A 20,985-nucleotide genomic window follows, 5' to 3' on the forward strand; every position below is an offset into this window, starting at 1 on the left:
ACAATTAAGTTCGAGAACTTAACCTAGAAAGTATACTACATACCTTATTGCTGAATAGCGCTGTTGTCACCTTCAAAGTACTCCCCTTGGGAAGCTGTACACCGATGCCAGCGCCTACTACACCCTTCGAAGCAAATTTGGAACTCTGTTTCTGGAATGGCCTTCAGAGTTGCCGTATTAGCCTTAATGAACTATATGTCATCAAAATGTCTTCCACCATTCAAAACTTGTTTCATCTTCGGGTAAAGAAAGTAGTCATTGGTGGCAAAGTGAGGTGAGTATGGCGGGTGATTTACCAAAGTTATTTGTTTCCTGGTCAGAAACTCCCGTACAGACAGTGCCATGTGCGTAGATGCATTGTCGTAATGTACGAGCCACGAGTTGTAGTCGAAATGCTCCGGTCGTTTGCGTCTCACTTTTTCACGTCTTCAGTTAAAATTTTCCGCACAGTTTTCCTATCAATGCTCACTTGGTTTGATAAGGATATCATTGTCGTTCGCCAATTTGCACACACAATTTGACGAATTTCGGCAATGTTTTCGTTCGTTCGGCTCGTTACTTGCCGCTTACCCTTCCTTCATCAGTCACTTGTTCCCTTCCCTCAGAAAGCACGCACACACAAGCACAAACAACAATGCACGCCACTCGGCACAAATCCTCCACGTGCCAACGCGAACACTGCTGTGAGACACTGAAATACCAAGGTTACAAAATCTTACAGAGCTACTTGTATAGTGCTGTCTTCAGCGCTAAACGGTGGCAAGTTCGCGAACTTAATTGTCAGTCCTCGTACATTGCTCTTCTACATGAGGGCAATGTATGCGATCGAAACGTTGGACGCTAACACCGATTTATCCTGGCTGGTTGCACGAGAACAATTGTTCAAATTATTTATCATTGTTTATTATGAACCACAACGTTCAACATTTTGAATTATGATTTCAATCAAAAGTAATCGTAAAAGTCTTAACTTAACAATGATTCAAATAATATCATCTAATATATAAAGTATATACCTAGTCTTACCATAAATACTGTCACAAAGTTTTAAGTAAATTGACACAAAATGCTAAGAGATATTTTAATATCCTAATAACATTACTGAAATGGATGCATGACAAATCAAAATCACAAATCAACATTCATAATGGCCGCCCTTAGCACGCACACATTCCGTAAGTCTTTGCGGCCACGCATCAATTGAATTACGCAACACATCGACTGGAAAATGAGCAACTGCCTTCAGAAGAGACCGACCGCTTTAAACTTTCAATATTGGGATGTCTTTTCTTACAAGCCATCTCCTGAAGCTTGGACCACAATTTGTAGTCCAAAGGGTATAGGTCCCCTCCAGGGAACACCGCCTTAAAGTAGCACTGACCGTGCGGGCGGAGGGGTTTATGTGCTTTGTTGAAGCTGAGAGCTATGCCAGCGGTAGAATCTACCGGCAGGGTCACCCATGCTGGACAGGTCTCAGAAGAAAAGCCAGACTAAGGTGTTCTACAACGTCCCATCTTTACCATATCCTATCCTAATATTCCTTCCTAGTCCCAAATACTGCTGCTTTGTAGTCACAGAGGGATCTATAAAGGCTAAGGGAAGAAAACCCTAACAGAAAATTACCTGGTCCTCCAGGTTGGGGGTTGGCGTGAGGCTGACAACCTTATCCGGAAAAAATCAATCGTTCAGAAACCACAACTTGTGCCTCGGAAAGTGGATAAACATGATGACGGACTAGCTAAACGGATAACGGACATGAATATGGCCACGTTGAATATAAAGTCAATGCTAGCCCCAGGAAAGTTGCAGGAGGTAGCACAAGAAATAGAAAGAAATGGTATACAGATAACAGCAGTACAGGAAATTAGATGGGTTAGAACGGGCAGAATAGACAAAAAAGACTTCACAATGTTTTATAGTGGAACAGAACAAGGGCAGGGCAGAGAGGTACAGGCTTCATAATAACTAAGGAAGCAAGAAAAAGTATACTGCAGTTTGTGCCAGTATGTGATAGAATAAGCAAGCTCAGAGTAAAAGGATCATTCAGAAACATAACAATTATAACAGTGTATGCACCTACAGAAGACAAAGGTGATCAAGAGAAAGAAGAATTTTATGATAAGCTGGAGGAAACATTAGAAGAGACACCTAGATATGATTCAATTATTATCATGGGAGATTTTAATGCACAAATTGGCAAGGAGGATATGACAAAAGGAATAAGTGGAGTCTATACCTTACATAGAGAAAGCAATAATAATGGCAATCTACTCTATCAGTTTGCAATTAGAAACAAAATGATAATAAAAAGCACGTGTTTCCCACATAAAGATATATATTTGGGGACCTGGAGATCCCCAGATGGAACAACAACAAACCAAATCGACCATGTTTTGGTAGGTCACAGATATTCCTCCTCAATCACAGATATTAGAAGTTGCAGAGGACCTAACTGTGACTCTGACCACTTTCTTTTGAAAGTAAAAGTTCGAGAGAGAATAAGAACAACACAACAGACAGAAAAACTAAAAAGAATAAAATGGAATATGCAGAAAGGGAAAAAAGAAGAAATCAGACAAAGATACCAAGATGCAATAGCTCAAAAAACACAAAGTTGGACAGCAGAGGAGAGGAGCTCAACCGAAAAACACTGGGAGAAAATACAAGGAACTCTAAAAGAAGTAGCAGAAGAAATAATAGGAGAAGATAAACAAGTAGGGGAAAAAATGTGGTTCGATGAGGATTGTGAGAAAGTAATAAAGGAAAAGAATGAAGCTAGACAAAAAATGATACAAAGAAAAACGAGAGGAAATGTCGAAAGGTATCGAGAAAAAAGGAATATAGCTAATAAAACATGCAAACAGAAAAAGAAGGAGATAATGAGGAAACAGCTGATGGAGATAGATGACTTGAGTAGACAAAATGAAACAAGAAAAGTATATACCGCAATCAAAAAAGTAAATAAAGGATACCAACCAAAGGAAATTGGCTATAAGGATAAAAACGGAGCAGTGATAGGAGATCAGTATAGAAAATTAGAGAGATGGGCAGAATATTATCAAGAACAACTAGGAAAAGAAGAGGAACTAGTGGGAACAACAGGAATAGATGGATACAATGAGGGAAACATTGAAGACCCACCAACAATGGAGGAGATAGAAATAGCAATTAGAAAAGCGAAAAATAACAAAGCACCAGGAGAAGACGATATAATAATAGAAATGCTAAAGATGGCAGGACTGACAATGAAAATTGAAATCCATAAACTCCTGGAACGGATCTGGAAAGAAGAACAAATGCCGGAATGATGGAAAGTTGGAATAATATGCCCAATACACAAAAAAGGGGATCGAACGGAATGTAGTAACTATAGACCAATAATGCTGCTAAATGTGGTGTACAAAGTCCTTACCAGTATTATTAATGAAAGACTGAAGAAATACACTGAAGCTATAGTAGGAGAATATCAATGTGGATTTAGACCAGGCAGGGGTACAACAGATCAATTATTCGTTATACAACAGATAATTGAAAAACACTATGAATATGCAATAGACCTCCTAATTCTATTCATTGACTACAAAAGAGCATTTGATAGTATAAGGAGACCCGAACTGAGTAGAGCTATGCAAGAATTAAAAATCCCCATCAAGTTAATAAATTTAATAGAAATGACAATGAAACAGACCAGAGCAAAAGTGAAAATAGGAAATGAAACAAGTAGAGAATTTCCATATTACAGAGGGGTCAAACAAGGAGATGGACTGTCAACCACACTCTTCATATTAGCATTACACGTGGCCGTTCAAAAGGTAGATAAGAGAGGATCAATTTTTACAAAGAGCACTCAAATATGCGCATATGCAGATGACATTGCAATAATAGCACGAACAGGAAACGATTTAAAGAAAACATACCAGAGATTAGAAGAAACTGCAAACAGGTTAGAACTAGAAACAAATGTCAATAAAACAAAGTACATGATTGTTACCCAAAAACCTGACAAATATAGAGAGGAAAGAATAGAAATAAATGGGAAGGAATTTGAAAGAGTCAGGTCATTCCAATACTTAGGGCTGACCATAAATGAACAAAATAAAAAAGATAGCATGATAAAAGAAAGGATATACATGGGGAATAGAGCATATTATGCAAACATGCAATTATTAAAGAGCAAACTAATAAACAGGAATCTCAAAATTACCATATACAAAACGTTAATAAGACCTATAATAACATATGGTTCAGAGACATGGGTAATGAATAAGATAGAAGAGGAAGCATTGCGCAGATTTGAGAGAAGGGTGATACGCAAAATATATGGACCGGTTAATGAAAATAATTTCTGGAGAATAAGAACTAATGAAGAAATTAACCATATACTAGGGAAAGAGGATATTGTGAGATTTATTAAATCACAAAGAATGCGGTGGCTGGGTCACGTACAGAGAATGGGAAACGATAGGATGCAAAGGAAAGTGATGCAAGAAAAAATCTATTCAACAAGAAGAAGAGGAAGACCAATGACAAGATGGCTAGATGGTGTCTTGGAAGATTTGCGTCACATGAAGGTGAAAAGATGGTGGGAGATTGCAGAGGACAGGAATAGATGGAGGCACATAGTTGAGGAGGCCAAAGCCCATGAGGAGCTGTAGCGCCATGGGTAAGGTAAGGTAAAGGGTATAGGTCCGGACTTGCAGAAGGCCAATCTGAAGTGGAACTGAAGTCTGGAGCATTTGCTATGAGGGCACGCTCCATTTCTGTGAAAAACTGGTAAAAACATCAGCCAAAGTGTACCAGCAGACAGTGCTTGAGAGACTAGTCAAGAATGTCAACAACACTCTCTTCCATGGTCAGAACTGGAGCTTCTAGCAGGATTCAGCCCCAACATATGGGGCCCGAACAATACAGCAGTGGCTGGAGGCAAATGTACCAGACTTAATTTCCACTTCTGATTGGCCTTGACAAGTCCAGACCTATACCCCTTGGACTACAAATTGTGGTCCAAGCTTCAGCAGATGGCTTGCAAGAAGAGACATCCCAATATTGAAAGTTTAAAGCGGTCTCTTCTGAAGGCAATTGCTCATTTTCCAGTCGACGTGTTGCATAATTCAATTGATGCGTGCCCACAAAGACTTACGGAATGTGTGTGTGCTAAGCGTGGCCATTTTGAATAATGATTTGTGATTTTGATTTGTCATGCATCCATTTCAGTAATGTTATTAGGATATTAAAATATCTCTCAACATTTTGTGTCAATTTACTTAAAAATTTGTGACAGTATTTATGGTAAGACTAGGTATATATATAGGTTACCGCTTAGCTAAATGGTTAGCACTCTCCTGTATTGTGCGAGGCTGATATAATTACATTCATCCGAACCTTAATATCTGGGCAATGTAGTAGTACATCTTAAGATAGCAATCTACTCGTAGCAGGCTGGCAAGGCTCTGGCTCTGTGAAACCTTAGACAGATTTTTGCCTATTAAAACATAGGCTTCAATGTCTTTAATTGATTTCATGTTGTTTAGAGCATAATAAGACATTTTATAGTGTATCTGAATGCATATTTTGAGATTCAGTTCCTAAATTTCTGCGTAATCCTGGCTTAAATGCTTATTGTGGTATTCTTTTTCGTTCGTTCGCGCTTTCCTTCGTCATTTTGGCTCCGTTGACCATACACATTAAAACGTAATCCCTTGATTTGTGAGTGTCGCTTCATAACCCTTTTCATGTGCCAATTTTTTTTTTTTTTAAGTATGACGAAATTGCTTTCTGCGGATTATTTGGTGTATGTGCATAGTATTTAAGACTCTGTTGTTACTTTATGTCTTTTCCATGGTTTCCCATAATTTTATGATGTAGGAAGTATTCTTCCCACTGGACCAATTCACGTCACAGGTACACAGGAAAGTTTTCATTTCCATTTGCAACATTATGTGATATTGTGTGTCCAATATGAAAAATAAGATTAGATTTCAAATAAAAATACATTTTCTGCAAAATATTCAAAATAAATAACATCGTAAATGGAGACTAACAATGTGGTAACCATGACAATGATACCCTCTGAATGGTTTATTGACATTGGATTTGTACATGTGTTGCTGCTTTTTCTTTAGTTTTTTTAGCTTTTGTAGTTTTGTTACATTTGTTTGAATATACACTTTTATCTGACAACATTTAATTATTAGAATATACTCTGAGTTTTCACAGAAGGAAACAAGCCATGACTTTTACTTTCCATGGAACTGTCTGAAACATGGTTCCGTGCATAATGGAACATCACTTTACTACGTATGTTCTTCTTTCAACACCCCTGGAGCTACATCTACGGCTTCTTCTATAGGTAGTTTGTTTTGTATACACTACAAGTTGGTGAAATGTGCTAAAAGCCACAACCCACAGATTACTCACAGCTTTCAAGATTCCGAGAACCTGTCCAAGAACTCCACTCGAATATATTACTGAATAAAAGTTTCAATTAGATTGCACATAATAAAATACCACAAATTATGACTCCCTATGCATTGAAGGTCGTTAGTGACATTTTCCGTTTGTTTAGAAGAACAACAATACAATTTTTGTTGTTGCAGAACAAAGGAAAGAGAACAAAGTTTGTGATTGTTGCTTCGCAGGAAAGAATGGAAAAAAATATAAAAATATGATACAATATTTGCTCAATAGATGGCAGCAGAGCCACGAAGGGCATTAATAAAATTAATCAAATGTTAAGATATACACTACATTCTCTAATTTTAAAATCAAAACATTTTGGTAATGGGAATTTTGCTTTCCAGTGGACCGAACACCATTCAATTGATGAAAGTATTTTTGGGAAGTATGCTTCCCAATGCCCACGAAAGGGATAAATTGCACCTAACCACCATTGAACCTCATAACGACCCTCCAGAAGGAACAGAAAAGAGACGCAAAACTAGAAAAATACAGCAGAATAAGTACGAAACTGACTAAAAAATTAATAAAAAGTTCATATTCTCCACTTCATTCTGGCAAGACTTCCACGATGACGTAGTAATAACGGCGTCACCTTGTGACCAAGAGGTCCCGGGTTCGATACCAGGCTGAGGTACACAGTCAGGGTGGATAAAAATCATGATTTCTATATAGATTATCATTTTTGATATTTTTCTTTTTGAAATAGGATTTTCTGAAAAAATTACATCCATTTTTATATTTTAAAAAAACATGCTTACAATTCCTTGTATGTTTTTAGCACCACACACATATAGATACCTAAATGTTTTTTTTTAGTAAATATCCCATTAAAATATTTGAACAGCTTGATTTAAGCAAATAAAAATTATATGTAAATATACATCGTTCTGTTTCTGATACTATATATTAGGTCAGTCAAAAAGTAAATGCAATCATTTTGTTAAAATTTTCACAGCAACAATAGGAAACTTACAATGATATCATTTTCCAACATAGTCCCCCTGCACTTCAATACACTTGGTCCAACGTTCCACAAGCTTTCCGATACCCTGAGAAAAAAAGGTTTTCGGTTGAGCAGCAAGCCACGTATGCACCGCTTCCTTCTCCTGTTGATCTGTGTCGAATAGACGGCCTCTTAAAGCATCTTTAAGTGGACCGAACAGATGGTAATCCGACGGGGCGAGATCGGGACTGTATGCAAGATGCTCTAACACCTCGAAGCCAAGATTCTTAAGAGTTTGAGCGCTGTTGGAGGCGGTATGGGGACGCTCGTTGTCATGCAACAAAAGAATGCCTTTCGACAATCGACCTCGTCGTTTGCTTCGAATTGCAGGCTTCAACTTGTTCGGAAGCATATCACTGTATCGTTCACTGTGTACCATTGTCCCCTTTTCCACATAATGTTCCATAATTACCCCTCCTGAGTCCCAAAAAAAATGTGAGCATCACTTTTCCTGCAGAATGTCGACGCTTGACTTTTTTTTCCACTGGAGATTCAGGGTGTTTCCATTCCATGCTCTGGCGTTTGCTCTCAGGTTCGAAGTGATGGATCCATGTTTCGTCTCCAGTGATGATTAGTTTCAAAAAGGCTTCACCTTCGTTAGCATTTCTGTCCAATAATTGCTGACAGATTCTCACACGATTTCGCTTGTTCTCGTCAGTGAGTTCTTTAGGGACCCATCTCGCACAGACTTTATGAAACTTGTGCCTGTTATGGATAATTTCATATGCAGAACCATGACTAACGTGCATATGGTTTGCCACTTCATCAACAGTCACTCGTCGGTTATTCAGAACCAGCTCACGGACTTGCTCAATGTTGTCATCAGTAGTGGATGTGGCTGGACGACCTGCTCTTTCCTCGTCCTTCACCCTTGTTCGACCGCTTTTGAACTTTTCAATCCACTGGTAAACACTTCGCAGCGGTAAAACATTGTCACCGTATTGTGCTGAAAGTCTTCTATGGATTTCAGCTCCTGTTACACCTTCAGACCACAAAAAACGGATTACAGAACGCTGTTCTTCTGTGGTGCACACGGACAGTGGCGCAGCCATGTTTACTTGGCAACACTGCAGAGCGAACTGAAGTGATGACGCTGTAACCTGCCACAGGCGAAGACAACGATACTATCTATCGCCTTGCGAGCGCAGAAAGCTGTACAGCCAACCTACGGAAGAAAATCAAAACATTGCATTTACTTTTTGACTAACCTAATATATATGAACCTACTATGGTAATGTTTGTTGAGTGTGTTTATGAAACCATAATAATTTCAGTAACTTCTCTTACAGTGAAAAATAAATCCTTCTGGATAGTCTTTGTAGCTCAATTTTGGCAATTTTTTTAATGATAGTTTGCAAAATATAAGCTGCCATGTTTATTTATAGTGCAATGACAATGACATTATTTACAATTTAACATGATTAGTATTTTCTATATTTTTCTACACAAAATATTTGATATTTTTGCGTATAAAAATTATTGAATTTTAAATGCGGAGAAATTTGAATGTATTTACAGCTTACACGTTACATTTCCTTTCGTATGAACTTCACCCAATCAATATATATCTTATATTTTGTTTCTTTTCCTTTCTTAGAGCTTAATAAACACCATTTAATGATTACGTGAGTAATCTAGTTTCACCAAAAGTGATTCTCATGTCTATAAAATCCTAGTTTTTCTTGTATGTACGCATTGGTTGCATTGGAGAATTATTTTCTTGCCTGATGAAGGGAGCGTGTGTTCTCCTGAAATGTCACAACGAAAAACTGTTTCCTTATGCTTGCAATAACCGTAAACTATAAGAAAATAATTCTCATGTCCATCATTCCATAAATTATTTATTTAATGTGATTCAAATCTGTGATTTTTTTTTAAACAAATCCCCTGATTTAAATCGCAATGTAAATCAATCTGATATAAATTAACCCACCTTGCATACAGTGATCCAGTTCCAATTAGCTTCTCTGTGCACAAAGACTTAAACTCAAAACAACTTATTTCGGTGCTTTTTTTTAAAAAAACGTTATAGTCCTTTGTACGTTTTTAGTGCCCATAAATCCTCACCTTTTTTATCAATATACCTAAATGTTCTTTGAAACAACGCAAATTTCCTGTCGTCCCTCATGATCGCTCAACGGTTACTGGCTGTAAAAAAATCTAAATAAAAAACAAAGCATACAACAAATTCTTCTTTCTTCCCACTCAGACCACAATCCAGATACTCCAGCATGCACCCCGGGTGTGTACGACAAAGGGTGCAACCGCTGTCGGTGCTCAGACGATGGGTTCGAGGCCTGCAGCAAATTGGACTGAACAAAAGGCAAATAACTTGTAGATAGGGAAGTGACAATAATGAAGAAATGCCCGAAGATGTGAAATTACAACAGAAATGAAACATTTTTATAACAAATATTACTGGTCGCTGTGTATATAATAATAAAGAATAGTTAAGCACAAATTATGTACTAGTGTTATTCCTATATGCCTGTTCTATCTATAGGCACTATTATTTATGATATTAGTACTTCAAGCTTAAGAGCTGTAGACAGCGTTAATCCAAACAGAGCACCAGATCTCCAAGGTATGAAATGGTGAGGACAATATAGGCTATTTATATTTCATTACCATTCATGTTAACTCGCTGGTTGGGCCTTGAATTCGTCACGGTTTCAGGTTCGAGTCCTGTAATGGGTACAGATGAGTGTCCCATAGTGCGTCCGAAGTATTAAAAAAAATATCGTGTTCCGACAGAAAAAAGAGAAAAAGCATTGGAAATAATCATGGACAATTTGCCGAGCAATTCTAGTGAATCTAGTACAACGACACCCTGTATATTTCAAATAAATATGCTTTTTACGAACCGGATCCAGCCAGATAGGCGCTGGATCAATAGCTATGGAACTGGAGCCTGCTGGGAATCGCCTAACTACTCCAGCATACTAAATGATTTACAACGAATTTTATTAACGTAGTTGCTATATTTTTTTTAGAAAATATACATTAGATACACATGATTTAAATACACATTAAATATACATTTCAATGTATCTGAAAATTGTATTTCTGTGAATAAACAGATTTTGCGCTTTCGGAAGGAGGTAACTTATGAACCGGAATTTTTAAGTTGCTCTACATTTCTAATTATTTCGTGGCACTTTGAGACCTTGGGCGAAAGTTCAGATCAAAATCCATTGCCAAATGACACTACTTACGTACAAAAAGTACGTCATCAGGAAATTGCAAGGTAAGTGCTGTTTCCGGTTATCTTTTGATGTTCAACACCTGACTACGTCCTGTTATCCACGAGGAACAACCATCACACACGTGCAGAGAGTCTTTACAACACATACACAGCCACACACGAAACCAGCTGCCGCCGTCGCTGGAGCTCATCACAGGTCAGGTAAGAATATTTTATAATGCTGAAATTTAGTGTGTCATAATTGTTACCAACTGTAAGGGTAACAATTTTGAGAGATTATTATCCCATAATACCAGATGAATTATGATTCTTGAACTTTTCGGCGTAAAGATAATTGTGATTTGCTGGAAACTAATTTCTACTCACATATCTCTAATTACAGACTGGAAACGATGCGCTTCTGTGTTTCCACTGATATGACGTGATTTTCAGTGGCGTAGCATGGGCATTTCGGGTGGGAACGCCAAGTCCAAAGGAAGGTTCGGCCCCTTCTTGCTTCATAATTTACTTATGGTATTAGTCGCCACAGGTATTATTTGCCTGAAGTCAGCTGGGTTTTCAATAAAACATCATCCATGCATGTTTTAGCTAGAAAATTAGATGCCTCACTTTGCCACAAATGTTTTGAACTCTGGTGGTTTATACCTTTTTGTTATACCTTTCTGCATGACGCAAGTCATTAAGAAACCTACCTGAATCACAAGCGCCTCTGAATAACAGCAGACGTCATTGTTGTGGGTGATCCAACTACTGATTGATTTGGTTTATTTTTCTTCGTTTTTCTACCACGTACGAGGAGCACTTGCCCGCGTGCTGTAGAGATACAAGCTTTCCCTTCAGAAAGGCATCAAGGAATATAAAGTCCTTTACACCGAACCTGCCCGGCGTCCGACCAGGAAAAGCATTGGAAAAAATGCTAAAATGAGTGGTGTTAGTGGAGCGTTGCAAGCGGATCGCGAAAAATAGCTATTATAATGCCATGAAGGTCAATCATATATGAAATTAGTCAAGTTTTACTTTATATTTACAGCATTTACGCATTTTTGAAATTTTAAATCTGGGAACGCCGGGCGTACTATAACGCTACGCCACTGATTTTATAGCCATTTAACAACACAGATTCTACAGTAACATTAAAACAGTATCGTGATCTTGTTCTTATCGTACAGTTCACTGTGGACATAATGTATGTTAATATAAAGTTTATGTTGTTTTACCAACGACGAAATTTAAATAAAACAGATATCAATATATTAATAGTTTTATAGTATACATGTAGTGTGCCTCATCATGTATTTGAGTATTTCAATTATCCACATACACGGTTCAAAATAATTTATTCAAGCTAATAAAGTGTTCACATAGATTCACCACTAAAATAAGAATATCAAAACATAATTTGTCATATTGGTCACAAAACTAGGCCGAGCGAGCTTGTAAAAATTGATATGACAGCGAGTCTTAATGCTCAAGAATTTGGTATAATAGTGAAGACTTACCTAAATCAAATTTTCTTTACTAAATGACGTCTTCAAACGTATATCTACCTGATTATTTACAGATAAGTCATAAATTTGTTTATAGTAATTACAAAATCAATCCACACAATGTTTCCGAAAGTGTGCGCAGAAGCGCTCCAGGGCAATGTTCTAATATTTTCAGTGCAATGATATGATTGTTCCAAATAAACAAAATGTTTCCGAATTGAAATATGTGTTTATTTTTTAACTTCAGGCAAGCAACCTAGCATCACTAACTGAGCGTTTCAAGTATTAGAGAGGCCTACATTCTGACTTGGGTGCCGCGGAAATGTCTTGACACACTAAGAGCGCCGTGAAACGAAAACGTTTGGGAACCCCTCCACTAGAGTGCGCGTCAAATCTTTTGCGTATAGCATATGGCAATAACCAATAGCAGCGCACTGCAGCGGTGCCATGTCGAAATCTCACACGGAAAAACGATGGCGTGGTTGAGCGAAACGCCTTGTCAAGGAACTAGGCAACGCCGCACGTCTGTGATTCGTTGATGTTGTTCAGCCGTTCAAGGCCATACGCAGGGGATTTGACGCTCACTCTAGTAGCAAATTGGAGCCTTGCTGCGCAGTTGCCAACATATTTAGGATAAAACCCTGTTTGCTGAGAGCTTGTAGAATCAAAACGAGGGGTCGAAAAAAAAGAAAGTTATTAAGAAACGTTTGCTTTAATGACCTCTATACACCTGTGCGATGACACGTTGTATGTAGGCTATATGTTGTTTATGTTACCGTGCGCACATTTCCTTTCGAGACCGAGAGATCAGGAGAAGTGTGGCGAGCGGTGCTAGCGGAGATGCCGACATTTTCGACCAGTAAGGTCCCGCTTATTTTTATGGACATATCTTTACCATGCAGATATTTATATTAATATTGCAAAACGAGCACTAACCTGTGTTATAAGAGTTGTTCAAAGTGATGTCCACCTACATTCACACATTCCTGGCATCGTTTGATGAAATTTTGATTCACACACAAAAGTTCTTCTTCCGTAATTCTTCCAAATTCTGTCCTTATTGTGTCTTTTAGTTCGTCAATACTATGAGGATTATTTCGGTAGACTGTATTTCTTAAGGTTCCCCACAAATAATAATCTCGACACGAGTCTGTTTGCACGTAAGTGTCATACATAAAAATTATTTGTTCTAATGTGAACATTGCGGCTTGCATTTCAATCGCCTCACTTGCACACAACACACACACACTACATTTACACAAAGAAGTAGCACGGCAAGTAACCAAAAACCACACTCCTTCACACAGTACGAAACTAACACGCTCTTGGTTCAAGGTCTGTTCCTCACTCCATACGCAGCTCTGTCCAGGGCACCTGTAGTCGCGAAGGAAAGAACAACTCAAGCTCGGAGCTTACAGATTGCAAACAATGTTCACGAAACCGTTCACTGTTAACTGTTTAGTCTGCAACGTAATCTTGATACAGTATTGCACATTCGAAACCTCCAAACGATTCTGAGCAAAGCAAAACGCTTTCAAGGGTAAACTTAAGCGGGACATTACTGGTCGATAATGTCTGCATCTCCGCTAGCGCCACCCGCCACACTTCTCCAGATCTCTCGCAAATGGACGCACGGTATATATATCTCGACACGCAAGACGAGATCGAAAACATGAGAACATTAGGTAAAACTAAAGTCACGTCTCGTCTCATGTCGATAAGACTGTATAACAGCTATAACTAATAACTTTTTATCTTGGAATTCAGAGAAGTAAGAATTCCGGTAATTGTCCACAGATTAGGTATATATTGAAGGCCAGAGAGCCATTACGGCAGTACTCTGAACCCCATCAACAAAGCAATTGAATCGCTTATTTCAGAAACCCCCTATAGATCACTTTTAGGGAAGACGACATTTTTACAGTTTCAAGATGCATCATTTGATTATATAACCGCATCTCTAACGCAGGTAAGTTGTCTTGATATATTTGTTTACTGCAGAAACCCCTCAAGCGCCGCGAAATACGTAGAAGCTTTCTGGAGTAAAGACATAAGTTCAGTTCGTATGTACCAACTGATTCAATCGCGTGATCCGTACAATTGGCAATATTGCATTGTATCCAAGAACAAGTTTTATCGCGTGGAGTAGTGTGTTTAGCATTGTCGAGAATTCAGTGGTGTGCCCAAGTGGAAGGGGGTTGATAGCATTAATTGTCCGAGCATTCCTGAAGAAAAGAACGTCAAAAGCACGATAAGGTGGCGAAATGAATGTTGACAATTTAAAAGTATACGTAACACTTCCCTCCTATTAGAAAATCCATGGTACGCCACTGCGTGAATTGTTGCCTGAACTAAGTTCCCCCTCGGCTACCTTCAGCAAAAGCCAGCAGTAAAATTCTCCATAAACAGGAAGAATCTAGACGAAATTCGTAAGTTGCTGGATTACACACGAGAATATGAGAACTTCTACGACAACATTCTGCTGTGGCCAAAAACTGATGCTGAATGCTTCAACTTGGAATACGAGGAAGATTAGGACCGTTAATACACTACCTATTTTGTTCTCTGAAAATATGAATTTCTTATCTCTTAACGTGGCAGATTTTCTTGCCTTTTTTCCTCTTAAGTTTAGCTCAAACAATTTGAATAATGATTATTCTGAAGAAAACAATACATTTTTGTTTTGAACTTTTTTCTCTCTTTTCACGCTCTATGTCATCTATTTCATGAATATAAGATAACAAAGGTCTTATTTGTGATTCGTTGAGATTTTCTCCCTCCATAAAATAATAATAAATTAGCATTATGAATTCGCGCAGATAATGGCGAAAAACAAATGTACAAAAGTGGTTTACTATGTGGAAATTGGAAAAATAATTATTCCTCCACTACTAAATATCGGAAACCCTAAAAACCAAGTAAAAGTAAGTGTTTGGACAAAGGGACTTACGTTTGACCAATTTGTTTTACGCGCTCAAATATTATGTGCGACAATAGCACATTTTTTTGTTGTTTTCTCACAAACGATATTTGTGGAGATAGAGTGTTTCTGAAATAAACTATTCAATTGTGTTATCGATAGGTATAATGATTTTTTTATTCTATAATTATTAGATTACTGTATGGAAACTCTACAACAGTGTAAAATAATATTAGATTCCGGTCTGAAGATTGATGTCTGTGAAATTAAATTAGTACTGGGACATAATTTGTACAAAACCTGAAAATGGTAGAAGTATGGATAAGCTTCGGTAGCAGTAAAACTATTTATGTTTACTAATAGATGCATATAGCTTACAAACCAATTTAAAGTTTCTCTTGTACATTGCGATCCATGAGTATTACCGTGCAAATTGTACATCATCATGTACATGCATTTTATTTGACCCAATAAGAGCTTCAAGAATGAAAAGAAAACTCAAAACAAGCTGTTGACCACTTCTGCACCAGCATGCATAAAAATTCATCGCTTAAAATACACACAGGATGCAAGAGAGAAATTAATGAAGATAGTCATGGACAATTTGCACGACAATGCATGGATCCCACTGTACTTTATTAAATTGTTAACTCTGAACATACATTTTGTTTACCTTTTTGCAGAGGACCTCAGGACTGACTGAAAATGAAGATATTTCTAGGATTACTTTCACTCGTCTTGCTTGTTTTCTCCGTGGAAATTCCCGGATGTAAGTCTTTGTCATCTAAACGTTTGAAGTATTTCAATTCACTGTGTACTATTTTATTTTCACTACAATGTAGCACATTATTAATACTTCACTAAAATGTGATATCAGAGACAAGCATATTGTTCCATCTACTGTTGTCACATAGAGACACAGGCTGTTTTAACGGCGTGTTCCTTCGGTCCGGCATAAGAAGAGTGCTAATATAATTGCAATGCATTTAATAGTCATTTCAGCGAATTAAGCTTACTAAAAAGGACACTACAATTAAATAATTGAGTTTGCTATTTTGCTTGCCTTTTCGAACTAACTGGGTTTTGAGGAAGTTAATTAATTGTATGCAAATAGTTATTATTATTATTATTATTTATTATTATTAAAGTAGTGTTCTATACTTGTGAATAATCAAAAACCAGACTAACTCTCAACAGGTAGGGTGATATTTCTGTTACGTTAACGGCAGTGCGAGCCCATTGGGAAGGACACGTCCCGACACTGAGTATGTGTAAATGAAACCAGTTCTTAACTTACACGGAGTCACTTGATCATTACAAGCAATTACAATGTCCCCATACAACCGCTTGTACAAATTTATACTTTTCTTGAGAGTTTATGCAAAAGATGTATAGAAAATTGTACCTATTACTGATGCGTTATTGGTGTTAAGGAAGTTGGTGCTTCAATTGTTGGTACGTTGTCAATTTTATTTTCGTAGAAGTACAGATACAATTAAGGATTGTATCTTTACTTCTACACTTCATACAGAGGTCATTCATCCATATTTTTAAAGATTTCATCACTGAGGTTTTGCTTTCCAGCTGTTGCACCCAGATGTTCACCAAACACCACCATCAACGACGGTTGCAACTCTTGCGGGTGCGGAGCAGAAGGCCAAGTGACATGGTGCACAAAGAAGTACTGCTTGATGGAACTAAACAATGGATCCTTTGCACGTATAACACCGGGTAAGAACAAATTTTTTTATGCCGATAAATTGCCTGGTATGTAGAGGGTGTGGAACAATTACTATACAACAATAACACACTAATCCAATTGCCCTGATACATAATGTGGGTGAGGAGAAAACCATCTAGGCCACCGGGATCGTCGCCATCATGGAGTCAATTCTTATTTTTTTGGCATGTGATATCAAAATGGGCTAGAATTGTACGAGAAACGCTATGGTGTGCTCAGTTTTACGGTCACTTTAATCATTCTTATGTAATTGATAATTTCGTGTCGCGAGCCAAATGTGCCGAAGATAAATGTGTTGCACCATAAATGAGTTGAGTCGGTGACTATCTGTATATAATTTAAATTTGTGTTAATGCGCCTACTATTTTTTAAGAAAAAATGAGATTGAGGCAATGTGGCATCTAGTTTGAAGAGGTCGATATCGTGGACACACAAAGTGGTTTGAATTCCAGTTTAAGTTTTAAATCCAGTCCCGTTTAGCCTATCTGTATAAAGTGGACTTACCTCAAAACTACCTCTTTGGGTGCCATTTAAAATTTCATTGTGCTTCTCACTTAATATTACATATGAATCTTGCCCCCTTTTTATCAATATAAGTTTTCTGTCCAACAGCTCAATATTTAAAGTCGTGGCTCCTAGTCTCACCAAAGGTTATTGGCAATTAAAAAAAAATTATAAAGAAAAAAGAAAAAAGTACAACTAATTCTTCTTTCTTTCTACTCAGACCACAACCCAGATACCCCAGCATGCACCCCGGGTGAGTACGACAAAGGGTGCAACACATGTCGGTGCTCAAACGATGGGTTCGAGGCCTGCACTCAATTGGACTGCACACAAGGCAATTAACTGAAGTGACAATAATGATAGTACACTTTAAAAGAAATGTCATTATTAGTCACTGTGTCATGAAACGAAGTATATAATAATAAAGAACAGTTAGTGCAAATGTTGAACTAGTGTTATTTCTCACTCTGTATGTTTGTATGTTTATCTTCGTGTTAGTATAGGTAAACGTGTCGGTACATACTATTATCTATAATAATAATACTTCATTTTAAGCTCTGAGCAAACTGTGTACAAAATTCACCAGATAGTAGATAGAAAACAGGCATTTAAAAACAAACCGGTTATAACTGGTTATACAAGTGTAATTTGCCATCGGGCACTTAACAAGTGCAATCAGGTGATTCTGTGTCGGGATGTGTCATATGCTCATCTTGCATCTTGGAACATGCATGTTAGAACATGTTATTTCCCAGTAGGGAACAGTGCATCTTGGGCTAAACTGGTTATAACTGGTTATACAAGTGTAACTTGTCATCAGGCACTTAAGAAGTGCAATTTAAGGCTATGCCTACCCCTCTGCAAGACGCCACCCCTCTGCAAGAGGCTACCCCTCTGTAAGAGGCCACTTACACTCACTTCCGGTCTAATTCCGGTCCACTTCCGGTTATACAGTGTAACTTGCCTCTATCGGGCACTTAACATCAAGTGCAATCACGCGACTCTGTGTCAAGGGTGTGTCGCATGATCTCTCTTGCATCTTGGTCCAAGTTCACCCACACCCATTTTTTGCATCTTGGGCATAAAGTTCTGATACTTATTTCATGATAATAAATAACCCAATGAAAAATAATGCCAATGAACCTGTTTGGATTTAAGAAACATATTAAACCTGTAGAGAAAACAGCTGTAAACATGGATGTAATTAAAGAAATTCATCGCCAATTAAAAGGAATAATTATCATCCATCTGAATAGTATCTGGTATCAGGTTGATGAGGATACAGGGAAACAATTGCTTGTGTTCAATAATAATCTTGCATCTTACAGAATTCCTGTCACAGGTAAAATTCAAATATCTGTTTCTTCTAGCACGGGGGAAGGGAGGCCCCCTACGGGGTTAAATATACATATAGGTAGAAATCTGTATAGAATTAAACACAATAATATGAACCCCGACAGCACATACGATGTAGAGAAAGATGATTATCTCTATGCAGAAATTATTGGCGAGTATGACAAGTTAATCCCCTTCTTCATGGAAATTAAATTAATTTATTCTCTCATGAATATATAAAAATACCGTGAATAAAAAATAAAATTAAATAATACATATTCAAAAATTAATATACATAATGGATATATTTGGAAATAGAAGAAGACAAGAAATACCAGATAATTCAAGTGACATTGCCAGACTAGATGAAAGATTAAAAAAGCTTAAAGCTGACTTGTTAATCTTACAGAATTCACTAAGTTTAAATATACAAACAGAGATTACTAATCTCCAAACTCAATTGATTAACCCCATAGTGAAAATTGATAGTGAACTCAAATCCCTACTTGAAAAATATACAAATTTAGCATCCATAGACAACCTTCAAAGCTTGGGGGAGAGTGTAGGCAAATTGAAAATTGAACTTGAGAAATTTAGACAAATACAAACAACTGCTACAGAGCAATTAAAACAAGAATTAAACAATCAAGCGAATACTCTTCGCACAGAACTGCTTTCTATTATTCAAAATATCAAAACTCAGGGGGAATATGAACAGCTCAATGCCAGTATTGCAGAATTACAAGAGCAGTTTCAATCTTTTGAGATCCCTTCACTGGAAAATATTAAAACTGAACTCCAAACAGATCAGTTGCATACAGCTATAGCAGAAGTTCAAGCTAAACTACAAACATTAGAAAATTTTATCGATAATCTTCCTTCATCTTCAGAATTAAATGCTATCGCACGCAGCGTTGCCAATATCAAGCTACAGTTAGAAACTTATGAAGATTTTGGTAAGATACAGGGTACCATAGCTCACATTGAGGATACTTTGACTACTATGAGAAATGAATTAACAAATGTACAAGAAACTTTAGAATTCAAGTTGCCAAGTATAACCGAAACTTTAAACATTATTCAAGAACAAATCACCAAATTGGAAAATCTGAATACAGAAACTGAATTATCGCATTTTCACCATCTCATAGATAACATTCAGAACAAATTGCAAATATTACAGCAATCTACGCCAACCCAAGATGACTTAAAGCACCTTCAGGATGCCTTGAGCAGTGTTGCAGATGCCAGCGAGTTAAATATTGTGAAAGAAGCCTTGACCACACTTCAAAACACTGTAGCTAATTTGCCCACTTCCCAAGAGTTAAGATCTGTAAAAAGAGCAGTGAATAGAATTCTCAAGTCAGAGGACATCAAAAACATACAGGAAGAGATTGGTGTAATTCAAAATACTATTAATACTTTACCTACCAACCAGATAATCAATGAACTTCATGCATTATTTGTGGAAATCAAAAATCAAGTGCACGATCTTGCAAGCCAGAGTACCAAATTGAAACTTGTAGAGAGTTTACAAGAGATTATATCAAACATCAAGCTACAGCTTGCTACTCTGGAATCTACTCAAGAATCAGCATTATCTAATTTCACCACACAACTCCACAACCTCAAGGAAGAGTTCAAACGATTGTATGTTGATGTGAGAATCAAATCTAGCTACAGTGAAGTAGTACAAACCATAGAGGAACACCTGGAACAAATATTAAGCAGGTTGGAGGAACAAGAATTAAAACATTTTTTTACTGTTGATATTGTTAGACTACAGAGTATTCCAAATACTAGAGGTCGCTGGACATATGTCAATGCAGGCAATGTTTACAAATTGTACCCATACAATCAGTCTCATGAATTTTTCCTCGATGGTAATATTAAATTTCTCAAATTTGGTTACTTGAAGAGTGGTAAGCATTTTGAAGTACCACAGTTCACCATACAAAGAAAAGATGGTGTTCATAGAGCACTTCAGATACCTGTTGCATACTGGGATGAATCTGCAAAAAGATATAAAGTACATGAGGATGAACAATTATCTGTTTTTAATGTAGAAGCAGGTGATCAATTATTATTTGAAGTGAAACAATTATACCCAGAGGATAATCCATTTTATGTCATATTCTCTTATACCATTAGATGTCAAGACAAGATATAGTTTATGAATTACATAAGCCAGCTCGTCGCAACTACAAGCGATTGAGTGTGGTGACAAAGGGTATAGATGATCTGTTTCAAGCAGATCTGATAGAAATGTCAACAGGAACTTTGAAAAATTTACATAAGATAAATCATAATTACAAGTACATGCTTACAGTT

The 20,985-nt window shown here is 37.3% G+C and overlaps 1 long non-coding RNA gene across 1 annotated transcript in view; it reads right to left on the minus strand.

Moving 5' to 3' along the window:
- Positions 1–20,985, minus strand: part of LOC145986814 (uncharacterized) — a 268,487-nt gene that overhangs the window by 145,012 nt on the left and 102,490 nt on the right. The gene's annotated exons all lie outside the window — the stretch shown is intronic.

The sequence above is a fragment of the Lepisma saccharinum genome, chromosome 4 (assembly GCF_977018435.1).
Source record: "Lepisma saccharinum chromosome 4, izLepSacc3.1, whole genome shotgun sequence".
NCBI lineage: Eukaryota > Metazoa > Arthropoda > Insecta > Zygentoma > Lepismatidae > Lepisma > Lepisma saccharinum.